A 16,744-nucleotide genomic window follows, 5' to 3' on the forward strand; every position below is an offset into this window, starting at 1 on the left:
CACTTTTTGAAATTCCCTTTGACATGGCACTGCATTATAGTTCGTTGATTTTGCCTTTGTCAGTTTGGTTATGTATTTTGGGGGTTTATTGGATTCTCGCACTGGGTCAAGACGGGCGTATCTGCTGTTTTGTCAAAACATTCCCAACAAAATTAGATGAATAATTTTAGCCCTCGCGTGTTTTGATCTCATCTCTTGTGACTGCTTCCACTTCACATAACCACATTTTCATAGTTGAACTGAATACTTTGTTTTGGCCTTCTATCATTCTCCATTCTCAAGTACAGTACTCTCATACCCTTGGGGTCAAACATTTGTTGTTGCAACACCAACGTGCATTAAGGGGGCAGGGAGGTTGACATACTTAAATTCCTCTCTGAGTCAGTCATACGTTAACAAGTTTGAATCACTTTCCAAAATCTAATTCTATATTGGAGTCTGTTCAGTTTAGTTCCATTACTGTCTTTGAATTCCATTAGTGACCATGTCAATGAGCTTCTATTATTAATTACTCTGTTGAGGTTAATGAGCATGTTGTTTGGTTGGGAAAGGGGGCAGGGCTGTTTATCGTAGTAAATACATTTTAGTAGCTACAGATCAAATAGACACAGATATCCTGACCATGGCAAACAAAGCCACTCGTCAACCCGTGGAACTGCTCAAAGTTTTTGTCATTCATTTCATATTTTTATACTTTCCAATTTATGTTGGTGTTATAATCTTCTGACCTCCATCCACTCAAACCAACCTATATTATGTTGTTATATTTTCTAATGATGCATTTCCCTGTATAAAATCAACATTATAAATTCTGGTGGGCAGTGTGAAAGGCCAGCTTCTTGTGAGCTGACTGCCTTTATTCTCTTTCACAGTGATGTGAGAAACTTGACCCTAGCTCTTTCTTTCTTTGTGGTTTATACTTTGTGTGCAAGAATTATGGCAACGAGTAGCGGTGTGTTCAAAAACTGCCCTCATCCTATGATGCCAGAAGATGAGCTGGTATACGGACGAATACCTCTATGTTATTGTGGGATTCCCTCCAAACTGCGGACGTCGGCCAAGGCCAACAGTTTTGGGAGGCATTTTTTTAATTGTCGATATTACAAGTGTGAAAACCAGTGTGGATTCTTTCAATGGGTTGATCTTGCAATGTCGCTACCAGTTTGTTGTCAGTGCACCTTGGAATTAGCAGATCAAAGGAATGAAAGGATAGCGGCTGAACGTGCAAGAATAGAAGCCGCCAAGTTCCAATCAATGAAGATGAAGAACAAATGTGCGTTGATCACATCTTGGGTATTATTGCTTACATTATTATATACTGTTAAATTTTCTAAACTTAATGATAATGTAAATCATTTATTTCTACCTAAATGATTTACATGTCACACATTAGTTTTACGGTACAATGAACTGTTGTTACCATCAACAGTTAACTGTTGTTAGAAGTGCACCTTTTTTTTGTGAACTGTTGTATTTATTACACTATTGTACAATCGTATGGTACCTTACATGCTTGACCTTACTCATTATTGTACAATCGTATGGTATCTTACATGCTTGACCCTATTCATTATTGTACATTCGTATGCTATTACACATTATAAAAGAAGAATAGAAACACAAATCCTTTCCCAAACGAGGCAGGATTGGGATCTCATTATTAATTATTTCATTTAATTAAAAATCCCATCTATGAGTTGGAGACGTTGTAATTTTCCTTTATAAATTGCATTCAGCTTTATGAACTTAAGCGCACTTGCATCCTAATATCACGGACTGAAATGGCTGGGTTATATTTCATTTAATTAAAAATTAGATAGATAAAAAAAATATTAAAAAAATAATCGTCTAAAATTTTCTCTAAAAAAGGATAATATTATTCAAAGAATAATATTAGATACAGACTTTAATTATGATGTACAAATCTTGCATATTTCATTTGAAAATAAAAATGAATCCACCATAAAAAAGAAAAAGAAAAAAAATTCAACATCCTAAGTTGAAAATTATTTTTTATAAATATTTCGCTTACTTTATCTTATAAATATTATTTCTCTTTATTCTAATTATAAAGAGGCAGGATTGGAATCTCTTTTCAAGTAGGCACGATTGACAAATGATGGTCAATAATGTATTCGTTACTCATAGACATGTATGGGGTGGTAGGTAGTTTTGCACACGAGTCCATTCGTTAAAGACAGAGTATTAAAAACATAAGTTAACTCATACATACCGGTTAAGAGCGACGTTCACAAACAAATAGAGCTACATATCAATCCTTACATAACACTTATACCAAATAGTATTAATTATTTAAATACTACAAAACCATCAAGAGTTTTTCAAAGGTTAATCATGTAATCATTCCCCAAACCTATCTTCCCACATAGGGATTGCAATCCCATCTCTCTGTGCTGCCATAGTTCCAGCTGACTCATGGGACATGTCAACCACTTCAGAGGTTTCGCCAGTGTGGTAGGCTGCATCCATATTTTCTTCACTAAACTAAAGTGTCAATGCAGCCTGAATGAACTCATCATTCAACGTTACCGTTTTAATAAGGTTGTGCAGTGTACAACATGCGGTAATGAGCATCCCTTGCCTGGTAGGCCGATATCGAGGCATCGCATTCAATATTAGAAACCGGTTTTTCAGTAACGCGAATGTACGCTCAATAATGTTGCGTACCGATGAATGACGGAAGTTAAAATAATCTTTATATCCTCGAAATTGAAGATCGCTATAACGATCAGATCTATGATACCTCTCTCGTGGATACGAAGGCATAAACTTCTCAATGCATGGAAATGCATAATCGACAAGGTAATAATATCCTACACAATTAGAAAAATTACCAACTCAATTGGAGCTAATTACGCTCAAATTAGTATTTAATTACCAACTTGGTCAAAGGCATGTCAAATGAATTGTTTTAAAAAATACAAATATTTACCTTGTGGTGGCCAAGGAAATTGATTCCGAGATCGATTCAAAGCATCCAAGAATACTCGAGCATCATGGGTTGTTCCCTCCCAGCTAGTATATACATACGTGAACTTCATATCGAAGTCACATAAGCACAGCAAATTTTGTGTGATTCGACCACAATGATTTCTATATGCGTTACTCAGTCTAGATGGTGCAGCAGCGTCAATCATGATGCCGTCCATTGCACCAAGACATTTCTACAAAATCATTATCATATAACATAGTACAACAGTATAAATATTTTGATATCATGAAAACTTAAATTAATATAATAAAAATAATATAAAAAAAAAAAAACCCCACAACAAATAAAAACCAATGGCCAGATATAGCAAAGTTCATACCTCAAACCATGGATAATTGTGGGGGTTCCCCGCAATGTAAGGATAGACCCCTCTGTGTTTGTGGGCCTAATGACAGTTCTCCCTAGCTGATGTAGCGCCTGCATGACTGTCTTAACATGCCGGTTAATAGTCTCGCTCGAATGTTGAAATTGGTCTCCAACGATACGTTGACCTTGTGCATGGCCAACAAGAAGGCAAAACATCCCTAATGATTCCTCCATAGACACCCTCTCTATAGGGTCCGTTATTAAGGACTGTCGTAAAGAGTCACAGACATAACAGAAGGCCGGCACTTCCATTCGAAACACTGTTTTGCACGTCCTGGGGTTCCCATTCAAGACTGCTTCAATATATTGATTTCCTCGTAGGCCAATATTGTGTTCGGGCATTCGAACTCGACCTCCGCTCAATTGTGATACCATCCACATCATGTAAACAATGTTCACCTCCTGCGTTGCGGCTTCATCTCCACTTGAATGATATGTGGGCATAGGATCGTCCAACTCGCTGGTACGAGTCCTACTTGAGCATGAATCCTTAATTTCGCTGTTTGTATCCATCGATGGGGGTTCTTCTGAACTACTCTGATTCTCCATTATGAATACTGGAATGCTTGGACAAAAAAAAAAAAAAAAAAAAAAAAAAAAGAACCAAATTATAGATTCATCTTTAAATTGAAGTGGAGGATGATGGGTTTTGGAATAAATAAACAAAATTGTGGGGAAATTTTATTTCCCCTAATCATCATTATCATAATATTTAGGTCAAATGTTTGATATGCATAAGGTGAATAATGTCATAAATTCATGAAACAAATTAGCAGTGTGAAAATGTTAACAAGCATCACAAACTCAAATACAATGCAAAGAAGAAAACATAAACATCCCGGAAATAAGTGGCTGTTCAATGTCGAAAAAACGGAAACATGCTGCAAATAAGTAGCTGTTTATGAAATCAAAAAAAACAGACAATGAGTAGAAAGACAGACGTAACAGCCGAGAGAATAAAGAGGAGCCTCCAACACTTTCACCGATCACTGCAAACTCCAAGCCCACTGGCTTTTGCGGGTGTCCGAGATTGAGACAAATGACCTCTGCACTTTTGTGCTCAACAAATCGGTCGAATGCCTTGTTAAAGAGCTCGGTCGGTAGGGGAGGTTGTACTTCTTCAAGCAGCTTCATACAATGCATCTGCAGATCAAACGCACCAGATGACTCCATGCTAGTGTCCCCTTTACTGCGCTTCCTCGACCTGCTGTACTCCATCGATTCCATCGCTGCAGTGACGCCCCGACTCCCACGTACAAAAACAAGGGAATCGTGACGTCAGGATGGTGACAACACGGTCACGCATCCCAACGAAATGTGCTCAAGTGTGTGTGCAACATGTAAAGGTGCACAATAAAAGTCGCAGCGGATAATATAAATAAGTCAACCAAGGACCAGAAATTTAATACAAATATTCAACACAATTTATCTTTAAAAATATACAATCATCCCAAATATAATACAAAAGGTAAATACAGTAATTGATAAAAACATAACTCACTAAATAGGAGCAATCCCAGATCACTCCTCCAACGGAGCCAAGCTAAGGCTCGTCATCATCATCTGCATCAAAATCTGCGATACCATAAAATGGTACCACAGGTAAGTATAAACCAAACAACTCTCGGGATAAAAATACATTAATGCAACCAACAATATACAAAATACATTTAGCCATAAAATACCAATTTTTCCCAGAAAAAAATGATTATTTCCAACACACGCCAAAAGTCCCATTTTGGCCCAAAAATATAGTTTGTCATTTTCCCAGAAAATGATTCACACAAACAACTCATTTATCGGACACTGTAGGCGGGAATCGCAGGCGGGACTCTACCACCCTCCCTGCTTACCACCATCCCTACCGCGTGCACCGTAGGCGGGAATCACAGGCGGGACACAACCACCATCCCTGCTTACCACCATCCCTATCGCGTGCACCGTAGGCGGGAATCGCAGGCGGGACTCTACCACCATCCCTGCTTACCACCATCCCTACAGTTCCTTTACACACAATGAATACTTAAAAGAGCACTGTAGACGGGAATCACAGGCGGGACACAACCACCATCCCTGCTTACCACCATCCCTACCGCGTGCACCGTAGGCGGGAATCGCAGGCGGGACTCTACCACCATCCCTACTTACCACCATCCCTACAGTCTCTTTTCCTTTTACTCACATGAAAATCCAATTTTCAATAAACACATGAACATGTATGCAATCATGCGAAAACCCAGTTTTCTTTACAAACATGATCATGCATGCAATATGCGATGTACATGAACAAGCCATAACCAACAACCAACAACCACAATTCACAATGCAAACAAACACAACTCCGTCCACAATCCATCCGACCCCCGAAACTACTCGGACTCAGTCCGGCAAAACAAACCAATTCACAGATAATATGTGTTAGTGCAAAAATATATTTAAATCACGAAAGTTCTTTAAGGAAAATACTTACAGTGCAATATAACAATTTTCAAAGGATCACGAAATTGAAAAATGCGACGTTTGAGCAACACCACAGTGTAAAATACACTGTGGCCGTGGGTCACAAATACCAACTTTCAAACGGAGGCAAACGAAGACCCAAGATTGATAGGGTAGGGCCTAGGGAGGTCGGTGAAGCCAATGGTGGTGGTGGTTTGCCGTGGGTGGCGGCGAATGGGCGGTAGAAGACCAAAATGCCCAAATCGAAAATGTAGATGGTGGAGCTTCACCGGTGGCGGATCGGAGGTGGGGTTGGGTCCAATGGGTTGCCAAGAGGTCGGGGATGAAGTGGTAGGAAGATGGTGGCCGGAGGTGGCGCGACGGCGGCGCTGGAACGAAAGGTGGCCGCGGCTTTGAAGGGCTACTGGTGGTTAACGGCGGCGCGAATGGAGGTGAGGTTGGTGGGGTGAGGTCGCTGGCGGCAGGGGAACACAATGGGGTGGGCGGTGAAGGCCACCGCTGGCTCACGGCGGCGCTGGCGTGAAAGTGGCCCGCGGCTTCGTGGGCTTCGTGTGGGCTACCGGCGGCGAGGTAGGGGCTGAGATTTGGGGGGTGAGGTCGCCGGAGGGAGGGGGAGCTGGTCGGCCGGGATGCGGCGCGCACGGCGGCGGGCTGGGTGAAGGTGACGGACGGAAGAGAGAGGGAGAGAGCTGGTTCACGCGCACGGGGGAAGGGAAAAATAAAGAAGAAAAAAGAAAAGAAAGAAAAGAAAATGAAGGAAAGAAAAATGGAGGGAAAAGAAATGAGGTCCAATCCTCATAACTTGGGTCACAAAAATGATCCAACGGAAACAATTTTAAAACCACAAGTTAAATAAAATAATTTAAACGTAATGGTAAAGTCAAATTGAAATAATTAAATCCCACAGTAATTAATTTAAATATTAAAAGCAATTTAAATGCATAACCATAAATAAATATTTGGAAAGCACATAACAATAATTTTCACCAAATTAAAATCATAGAAATAAACTCACTAAAAATCCAACCAATTTTAAAATAAGAGGATAAATTTTTGAACAATAAAAAATAATCATTCAGTAAAAATACACTAAAATATGGGGTGTTACAGCTGCCTTCTCTCTGGCTTCGGCGCTACGTTTAATAGCATCTAGGGTCTTGCTCATTTGCGCTTGAATGGCTGGGTTACTCATGGGCCCCCCTTGTCGTGTACGAGATCCGCTAGCATAGGAGGCAGAGAAGGGTCTAGGTGGGACGTTGGGATTGCCCGAGGGGGCTGTGTCATGATCAATAAATGGTCGGCCATGATTTTGCTCTTCCTCATCAAGCAAACGCTCATCATCACTGTCTGGGGCCAGATCTGTCGACGCCCTATGCATTGTACCAGCCACAACTGAACAACCAAATATTGTACAAAGTTGTTCATACTTAGGGCATCCCATCGTCTTGAAATGCTTCCATGATGGTCTCACCTAACAGCAGAAGGGAGTGATTAGATAGAAAGATGGAATGTTGATCTTATTAATTATTTAATATATAAATTTTAAAAACAAGAGCCAAATTTAATTTATAGGTAGTACCCGAAGGGCATTCACCTAGTGTTCCTCACTAGCAATTGGTGCCTTCCTCTCTGAGTCTCACCCCAAGCCGGTTTGCTTCATGAGATCGGTAAATTCCCGCTGTCTTTGCTTGAGATGAGAACCTTTGCCTTTAACTTGATCAGAATTAAAATTTCTTGGCCCAACGGCAGACAACTTCTCAGCAAGCCTTACATGATCACCGTTTGTGATCCTCCTTCCCCTCAATCTATCCATGATGGTGTCTTCATACAACATCTCTATGAGCAGATCCTCAAACCCATCTGCCCATAAGCTTCCATCCCGGGTCGAGTCGATGGTATCATTCTCCATGTGGTTATAATATATGCTCAAATTGAAACCCATCATTTGCACATGCAATGAGATGATAAACCAGATTGTGATTGTTTGAAACCACCATAAGATTGTGATGACACAATGACATGAAATAGATGGAAGTTGGTACATAATGACAACAATTGTGACTAATATCAAAGCTAGAATGAAGTAAGTAGGTAAAAAGGTTAGATGGAAGAAGTTAACTAGTTGAAAACTAGTAAATTTAAAAATAAACAAAAGTTTCATACCTGCGTAGATGATGACCTAGATGTTGAGCGTAAGTTGTAACGCTACAACAAGAAATGGTATAAATTAGGCCTCCAACAAAGCAAATAAAGGGACAATTTCTGTGGCTTCCAAGAGTGTGGATGATATAGAGATTATGGTGAAACAAAAGCATCTTTGAGATTATAGATATAACCAATCCTGGTTATTTTCATTTCCTTTTCTAACCATACCATGGTTGGAAAGAGTCCAACATACCAAATAGATTGGTATGTGTAGGACTAATTATTAGAAATTAAATAAAATACAAGATTGGGGAGATGGGTTATATTAGGTTATACTTGGCTCCAAAGATAGAAGAGGAGGGAGACGAGACAAGGCCCTAAAGTTTAGGTTTTATGTAGCACTCGACGAATCTCCCCCCCATGCACGCAATTTGTCCTGTTTTAAAACCCAGTTGAGAATGTTTCTTATACATTCAGCTTCAAGTTTCACTGTAAATCATTACTTCAGTTTCGGGAAAGTCATGGATTTACTGTTTAATGTTCCAACTTCCAACCAGCTATTCATTATTCGAGAACCAAACATTTTGAAACATAATGTCACAACACCTCAGAGGAAACTCAGGAGAGGAGCACGTTCAGCCAGCAGGACAAGAGAATTATGGGCAGCCAGTTACATGGACCTTACCTCCTATAAATTACAATCCTCATAGCCAAATAGTTAACAGTCCACTCAATCTATTCTTGTTCATTCTGAGTTTTCCAAAACTTGAGATCAATTTTCAGGATCTATAAATACTACAAACCAGCAATTGGTGCCTACGACAGTTCATCCTAATCTAAATCACAAAACATAAACAGATCCATCAGATTTGTAGAATTCTTCTAAACCGCCAATCGATTGCCCACAGAGATATAAAAACCAAGTATAAATGTACTTAAGTTTTTTAGGTTGTTGAAAGAACTCAATTTAAAAGTTCACAAGTCTCCTGCTCATTTCAATTTGGTACCCCCTGGTCACCATGCTATCGCAATAGCAGCCTAGCAGGGAACCAATAAATAGAAAAACTGCTCAATAACTTTTACATAGCACGTTGTAGTAGGCAATCACCAATGGGTTTTGGATGGTGCAAATAAGAGTATTATTTGCATACATCCTTATAAGAGTATTAAAGTTGAAGTTGGAAATGGGGGAGAGAGTTGGGTTGAAGTGCTAGTTGGCAACTAGAAGTGAGTTGAGGTTGATCCATAAACATTGTGGGGATATGGGTATGGTGCGTACATCATGTGAGGCTAGCTACATTATTTGTGATCAACATTCACGGGTGGATGAGAGTGATATATGGCCTTCAACGTCCAGCTTGCCAAGACCAAGATTGGCATCCAATCTGTCTTAACAGATTCTTTAGGGATGGTTCGATTTATGCATGGCCCAAGTGTTTAGTCATATGTTAACATTTTCCAAACCATTTGAAGTCCTCAAAACATACTGATCAAAAACACTACCAATCCAAATTTAATGAATATAACCTGTACAAATGAAGCCTAATCATGTGAACGACAGACAAATACACCAACATCTGTTCAATACCAACTCCAACTACTGAAGATTTTTCCACACACAACACGGATTGACAATATCGATCCATATTTTTCTTAGCTTGCAACACCTTCTCATCCAACTTGAGGAAATTGAAATATGATGGAAAAATACCTGGTAGGAGCGTGTCTTCGGACCCGTGGTGGTGGAGTTATGGACGGCCAGCCATCTATTGTGACATTTCGAGATACCGTTGCGAGACTTGCACCGGTTCATTGGGGTGTCTTTGGTTCAAGTGGTTCCCGTATTTTTATAGACCATTTGTTTGGGGCAATGAGACAGCCGAAGTCAACAAATAGACACAGTGCGTTGGTACAATTCGCCAGCCACGCGAGCCCACGAGTCTGCTCTAGAGGTCACTTCTCTTCCTGAGGAGGACACAGAACAGAGGCAGAGAAAGAGGGGTAGAGATTCGAGTGGGTGGGGGTCAATAATGTTTACACTGCCAATGCATAGGTTAGGGCAGAGATTCCCCTTGACAGGATGATTTGAGGTTGGAAAAGGGTTGGAGCACAGTGCCTGAAAGGGAACGAGAATTGTCACTCCAGAGGTTGCGGAGATGAGATTCGAAGATGGGAGCTGGGTTTCGCTGGTTAGGGCATGAAGGAGAAATCACGCTGCAAAATTATGGGCCGCAACTCTGATAAAAGCTTCTCGTAGGACTGCATTTTTTATTTACCTTGCCACCATAAAATTTTCTCTGAATGGGTCGACTCCTAGATGAACGGCAACTTCATTACAGACGGAGGGTAGTTTGAAAGAGGGAAGAAAGAAGTAATGCGTAGGAAAAAGTACAAACCAGAGGAGGGACAACAGCTAATACCTGTCAGAGTATTGTCATGTCTATAAACAGTAAATAAATTCTAAAACACAGATATCTCGCTTCTGGTTGTTATGAATAGTACGTTTGGATATATGATCTCATCTAAAGTTGAGACAAGTTTGAAAATTCTGGGTTTCATCCCAGCCCCCAAACCAGCCCTTAGTAGCCCCCCTTCACTGTCTTCATATGGTCCTCTTCTACAATACTCCTAGTGGGTATTGGAATTCCCTGTAACTTGACACAATTGTCACCCAAATGGAATTGCATGGTTAAATCAGAAAAATTCCACAAAACTGAACCCAAACTTCTTAGCCAATCAACACTCAATACCACATCACACCCACCAAGTGTTAATAAATAAAGATTGGCAAAAAAATTAGATTCTTGCAACAAAATGGGGACTACCTTACAATGACCATTTCAAGGAAGAGTGGCTCCATTTGCTACCTTCACTGTCAAATGGCTATCTACCATTGATAGTTTAGCCTTCCTTGCTACATATGGATCAATAAAACTATGAGTACTCCTTGTATCTATCAAAACCATCACCTTTTGTTGGTTAATTTCCCCTTGCAATCTCATAGTCGTTAGGGCTAAAGATCCAACTATAGCATGGAGTGAAATTCCTAATAGTTCCCCCACTTCATCTCCCTCTATTTCTTTTGATTGCAACACAGCTAAGGACCCTTCCTCTTTTTCCATTTTTTCTTCTTTTTCCTCTTCTTCAGCCCCCATCCCTTCTAAGAGAAAAATTCTAGGTTTACTACATCTATGCCCAAGGTGAAATTTCTCATCGCAATAGTAACATTATCCTTTCTCCCTTTGTTCTTGCATTTGAGTGGGTGAAATTCTTCTAATTGGTTGGTTGGTTTTTTTTTTTTTTTTTTGGGAAATTGGGCTATGTGAGTCTCGGCCTTGATCTGTATGTGGGCTTGGAAATCTAGGGGTTGGATTAGGTGCAGGTAATTTAAGTGGCATGTTAGGGTGAAAAGTGTTTTGGTTATGGGATCTGGGTAGCATACCATGTGCCTTCTGCAGCATCTCTTCCTCTTGTAACCTTGCTAAACTAAAGGCAGTAGACAATGTGGAGGGTTTAAACATACAAACCATGATTCTCATATCATCTCTTAATCCACTCAAGAAGGTACTAATCCGAAATTCTTAATGTATTCCCCTTATCTTATTAGATAAAAGCTTCAAATTGACTTTGATACTCCTCTATTGTATTAGTTTGCCTTAATTTAGTAAATTTCTCAATTGGATCCTCATAAGCTGAGTGCCCAAATCTTACCTTCAAGACTAATATGAACTCATCCCAAATATGGACTGGGCTTGAGTCCATGAGCCAACAGTACCAAGAAATGGCCTTACCTTTCATGTGAAAGAAGGCAATTTGTAGCCTTTGGTCATCAGGTGTATTATAATATGCAAAGAACTGTTGAGCCTTAAGAATCCATTCCATTGGCTTTCCCCCATCAAATTTAGGAAAATCCAACTTAAGTGAACTAGCTTGTATTTCCCCATTACCCTTAAATAAATGATTATTACTCACCTTGTCATTCAGATTTAAGGAACCTTCACCTGAATTTTGGTTTGTAGTTGTTATTGCCAAATGATCATAGCTAGAAGCTAGATTGTTAATTTGTTGTAGCACTGCCTTTAACATGCCTCTTTGCTTTTCTTGTTCTTCTCGCAAATGCAAATTTTCTCCTTTTAATGACGCCACTGCTTCAGCTAACTAGGACTGCTGAGTGCCTTCCGCCATGTCGCAAGAACACAGCTCTTAGACCACTATTAGAGTGAGGAGAAAGCTTGAGAGAGAGGGAGTTTGAAGAGGAGAGAAAGAGCTTGCAAAGAGAGACAGAGAGAGTTTGCCGAGTGAGGAGAGTTTGCTAAGAGCAAAGAGAGGGAGAGAGCGAGAGCGAGAGAAAAAAATTTTAGTATCTAACCGGTTTTAGGATAAATTTATGAAATTACTTATGTGTCTATCTCTAATTTAAGGGTGTAAATCTTACATTTACACCTTATTCTATTTGAAGGATTTCTCTAATGTAATTAATAGATTCGAAGGCATACAGTAAATTGAGTAATAATTCGAGAAGTTAAAGTGTAATTAATCTCATAACTAAACAATTTGGACTTGGTCAAAGCTATGGCCCACTCTTACTCAACAGAAATTAACAAACAATACATAGACTAAAATATCCACAAGCTTAACACTAAAATTACAGATAAATCCCTTCCTTTCTTAAAGACATTTTCCCTATCATTCGGAACCCTAGCCGCCCACGTAACAGTTCAGAACGTTGCCCGACCGCCCCCGCTAAGCACACTCCGTGCTACCGCAACCGTCGTCCTCCGTACACCAATGGTAGTCAGACCACGAAACGAAACCTGACAATATTCTCCACATGGGTCTAGGTTTTGGAACTCCACATTCTGCTGCTGCCGCTGCTGCTTCTTCTTCTTCTTCTTCTGCTGTTTTGGCATCATCGTCTTCTATGAGAGCAGCTCCGAAAGGTAAACTTTCTTCTTTGTTCAGATACGCACACGAACCCACTACTTCAAATACTGACTCTTCACAAAAAGAGCCATGCCCACATAAACCCATTTCAAGCCCCAAAATTGTACAAAGAAACCCACTTTCCAATGCTCATGTCCAAATCCCAGTTGAAAAATTCTTGAAAACCAACTCTAAGTCAGGCAACATCACTCTTAATGAAGCGTTGCACCGCTTCGATCACATGCTTCGGTTGCAACCAGCTCCACGGATTTCATCGTTCAATCATTTGCTTGGTGCAGTTGCTAGGAATAAGCATTATTCTAGTGTGATTTCACTTTTCAAAAGAATGCAGTCATCTGGGCTGCCTTCTGATTTTTTTTACTCTGAGCATTTTGCTTAATTGCTTTTGTAATGTAAATCGGGTTTGTGACGGTTTTGTTGTTATGGGGAGTATTCTGAGGAGGGGTTATTGTCCCCATACTGTGACTTATACATCTTTGATTAAGGGATTGTGTAAAGAGGGTAGGATTGGTGAGGCAGTCGGGTTATTTCAGAAAATGGTCAAGTTGGGTTGTGGGCCTAGTGTGATTACTTGTGGGACTTTGATTAATGGGTTGTGTCGAACAGGCAATACAAGTGTTGCACTTGGGTTACATGAAGAATTGGTCAGTGGTCAATTTGGTGCTGAGTGTAAGCCTAATGTGGTTTCCTATGGTATGACTATTGATGGGCTTTGTAAGGTTGGGACAGTAGACAAGGCAAAAGAACTTTTCTTGGAAATGAAGGGAAAGAGAATTTTTCCGAATGTGTTTGTTTATACCTGTCTAATACATGGTTTATGTTGCAAGGGTAAATGGGAAGAGGCTAAAAGTTTGTTTAACGACATGGTGGATCAAAGCATCCAACCTAATGTTTTGACGTTTAATGTGTTGATTGATGCACTTTGCAATGCGGGGAAGATGAAAGAAGCAAATGGGTTGCTTGAATTGATGATTCAAAGAGGTGAGGATCCTAACATAATTTCTTACAACACATTGATGGATGGGTTCTGCTCGGTGGGCAGGCTTGGTGATGCAAGGAAGGTATTTGATTCAATGGCCAGAAAAGGACATAAACCTGATGTTGTAAGCTACAGTGTACTGATCAATGGATATTGCAAGAATTGGGAGATGGAGGCAGCTATGAATTGCTATTGTGAAATGATTCACCAGAAAGTTACGCCAACACTTGTAACATTTCGCATATTAATTACTGGTCTATTTATGGCAGGTAAGGTTAAGGATGCACGGAAGCTATTAGGTGCGATGCAAGTTCATGATCTGGGACCAGATTCATTTGCTTATAAAATTATCTTGGATTGGTTTTGCAAGAATGATCCTTTTCCAGAGGCAATGGAATTATTTAATAGTTTAGATGATTGCAAAGTTGAACCTAGCATTACAACTTACAGCGGCCTCATTAAGTGGTTGTGTAAAGCAGGGAAGATTGAAGTTGCCTGGCAGATATTTCGTAGATTATCTGATAGAGGCTTGGTGCCAACTCTTGTTACATATTCTATCATGATTGTGGGTTCTGTAGGGTAAAGGATTTTGAAAAGGCGAATGATTTGTTTTTAGAGATGGAAGAAAAGGGTTGTGCTCCAGATGCAGGCGTATATAATGCATTTATGCGCGGTTTCTGCGAGAATAATGAGTTGCAAAAGGTGCTTGAACTTCTTCACAAAATGGTGGAGAGAGAATTGTCACCCAATGACTCCACAGTCTCCATAGTACTAGACTTACTTTCTAGGGATGAAAAGTATCGTGAATGTTTGGATCTGCTACCAACATTTCCTACCCAAGAGCCTGGAAGTTGTAATGATGGATTTTACAATATTTTTTACTTACCAATTCTATCTTCAAGGTACCTAGGGGGGGACAACTCTTACTAACCAAAAGTTACAAAATGTGAAGGCTTGTCACTGCACGGTCCAAAATCCCAATTCTGACTCTTCTCAAGTAAAGGGGCTTTAAGGGTTTGGTTTAGTGAAGTTGCATTTGGTAATTGATTGGGATGTGTGTAGGACCACGGTTGGGGTGTAACCGGTCCAGTCCGGTCCGGTTTTGGACAAAATTTAGGACCGAACCGGTATGTACCGGTTTTACATTTTTCAAAACTGATTACGCCCCGGTTACCCTCCTAAACCGATATCTCCGATTTTACCGGTTTCCGGTCCAGTCCGGTCCGGTTTTTCGGTTTTTTTTAAATGTAAAAATATATAATAAAGTATTACCTCTTATGATAAAATGTTATTAATAATTTAATATATATTTTTTATGTTTAAAGCATATGATCAATTAAATTTTCATCTTTAAGATTAAACTTTTATTTTATAAATTATAATAACATTAACGTATATATAATTATATTAATAACATATAATCAAATAAATTACAAATGTTCATATTTAAGATTAACATTTCATATTATAATTTATAAATTATAATATGAAATTATTTCATACATGATATATAATTATATATATTATATATAAAAATTTAATATATAATTATATATTATATATAAAACTTATATATATAGTATTTTGTATAATATATAAAATTAATTTTTATATATTTTTTTTCAACCGGTCTGGTCCCGGAAACTACGGAACCGAAACCGGACCGATTCCGGCCGGTTTTCCAAATATAAGAACCGGTTCCGGATCAGACCGGACCAGTTCAAAAACCGGTCTTGTTCGGTCCGGTCTGGTTCGGTTTTCCGGTTTACCGGTTTAAATTTACACCCCTAGACCACGGAAATAAGAAGCTTGCACTAAAATGATTGTATTGAGCTGTTTGGTTGGGCTTGTGAATTTTGTATCTTCATGCACTTCTGGTGGTAAATTGCAGCTGATAGATCCACCTCTAAACGTCTCACTTCACAACACTCATTTTAGCATTACTCTTGGTTGATTGATGGATAGCCAGGATCTGTAGTGACACCCCCAACCATTGGATCTCTTGTAGCTTTATGCCCCAGGGGATATCTGAGGTGTGAATTCTCTGATAATTGTATAATTGTATTCGAGCTATGAAGTTCTTTATATTGTCTCCATTGGAAATTCCAAGCTTCTTGTGACATCTACATCTAGAGCCTCATACAAGAATTGTATATTTAATGCACGAGAGTCTTTGCTAGAGTACCTTTCTTATCCTTTGATCTTGATGTTAGTTGTTATATGTATGTCTTTTGGTGATGAGTATTATTTGTCTCCTGGCAACGATGATGGGTTTTTCGTCTGTCGTTTTGATGCAACATTCACACTTTTAGACAATTTTCCCTATACAGAAAAGGAGAATGTTGAATAGTCGGGGCAGTTAGCCCAACTTTTATAGTCCATAATGGCAAAATCTCTAAAAGAAAAAGTATTGTCCATATTATGCTTATACCCCATGGTGGCTACAATCTCTAAATAACCCGTATTTTCTATTGTTTGCCTTTTCCATATTATATGTGCTCAAATTTTTGCTCGCTCCAATTAATTGCATTTCGAGGAAGTATCTGAAGTATGGTCTTCTTCCTTGAGCAAGACGAACACATGTTAATGTAATCAAGTGCACAAGCGTTGATGAACAAGTGGTGAAACTTTTAGACACCCAGGGTTGAGTTGCAACTATATAGTGATGTCCTGTAGGGCGTGGTAACAATATTTTGATGTCCTGAATTGTGAAGATATGGTGTTATGTCCTGAATTGAGGGAATGATAGTGAAAGCGTTATATGAACATTAAGTCCCACATAGGTTGTATACTAGGTGAAAATGAAATGAGTTTTATAAGCGATTTAAAGTAACTCC

General features: G+C 39.4%; 1 pseudogene; it reads left to right on the forward strand.

Annotated features, from left to right (window-relative positions):
* The first annotated feature begins 12,708 nt into the window (after nt 1–12,708).
* Nucleotides 12,709–14,977, forward strand: LOC121249083 (annotated as a pseudogene).
* The last annotated feature ends 1,767 nt before the right edge of the window (nt 14,978–16,744 follow it).

The sequence above is a fragment of the Juglans microcarpa x Juglans regia genome, chromosome 2D (genome assembly GCF_004785595.1).
Source record: "Juglans microcarpa x Juglans regia isolate MS1-56 chromosome 2D, Jm3101_v1.0, whole genome shotgun sequence".
NCBI lineage: Eukaryota > Viridiplantae > Streptophyta > Magnoliopsida > Fagales > Juglandaceae > Juglans > Juglans microcarpa x Juglans regia.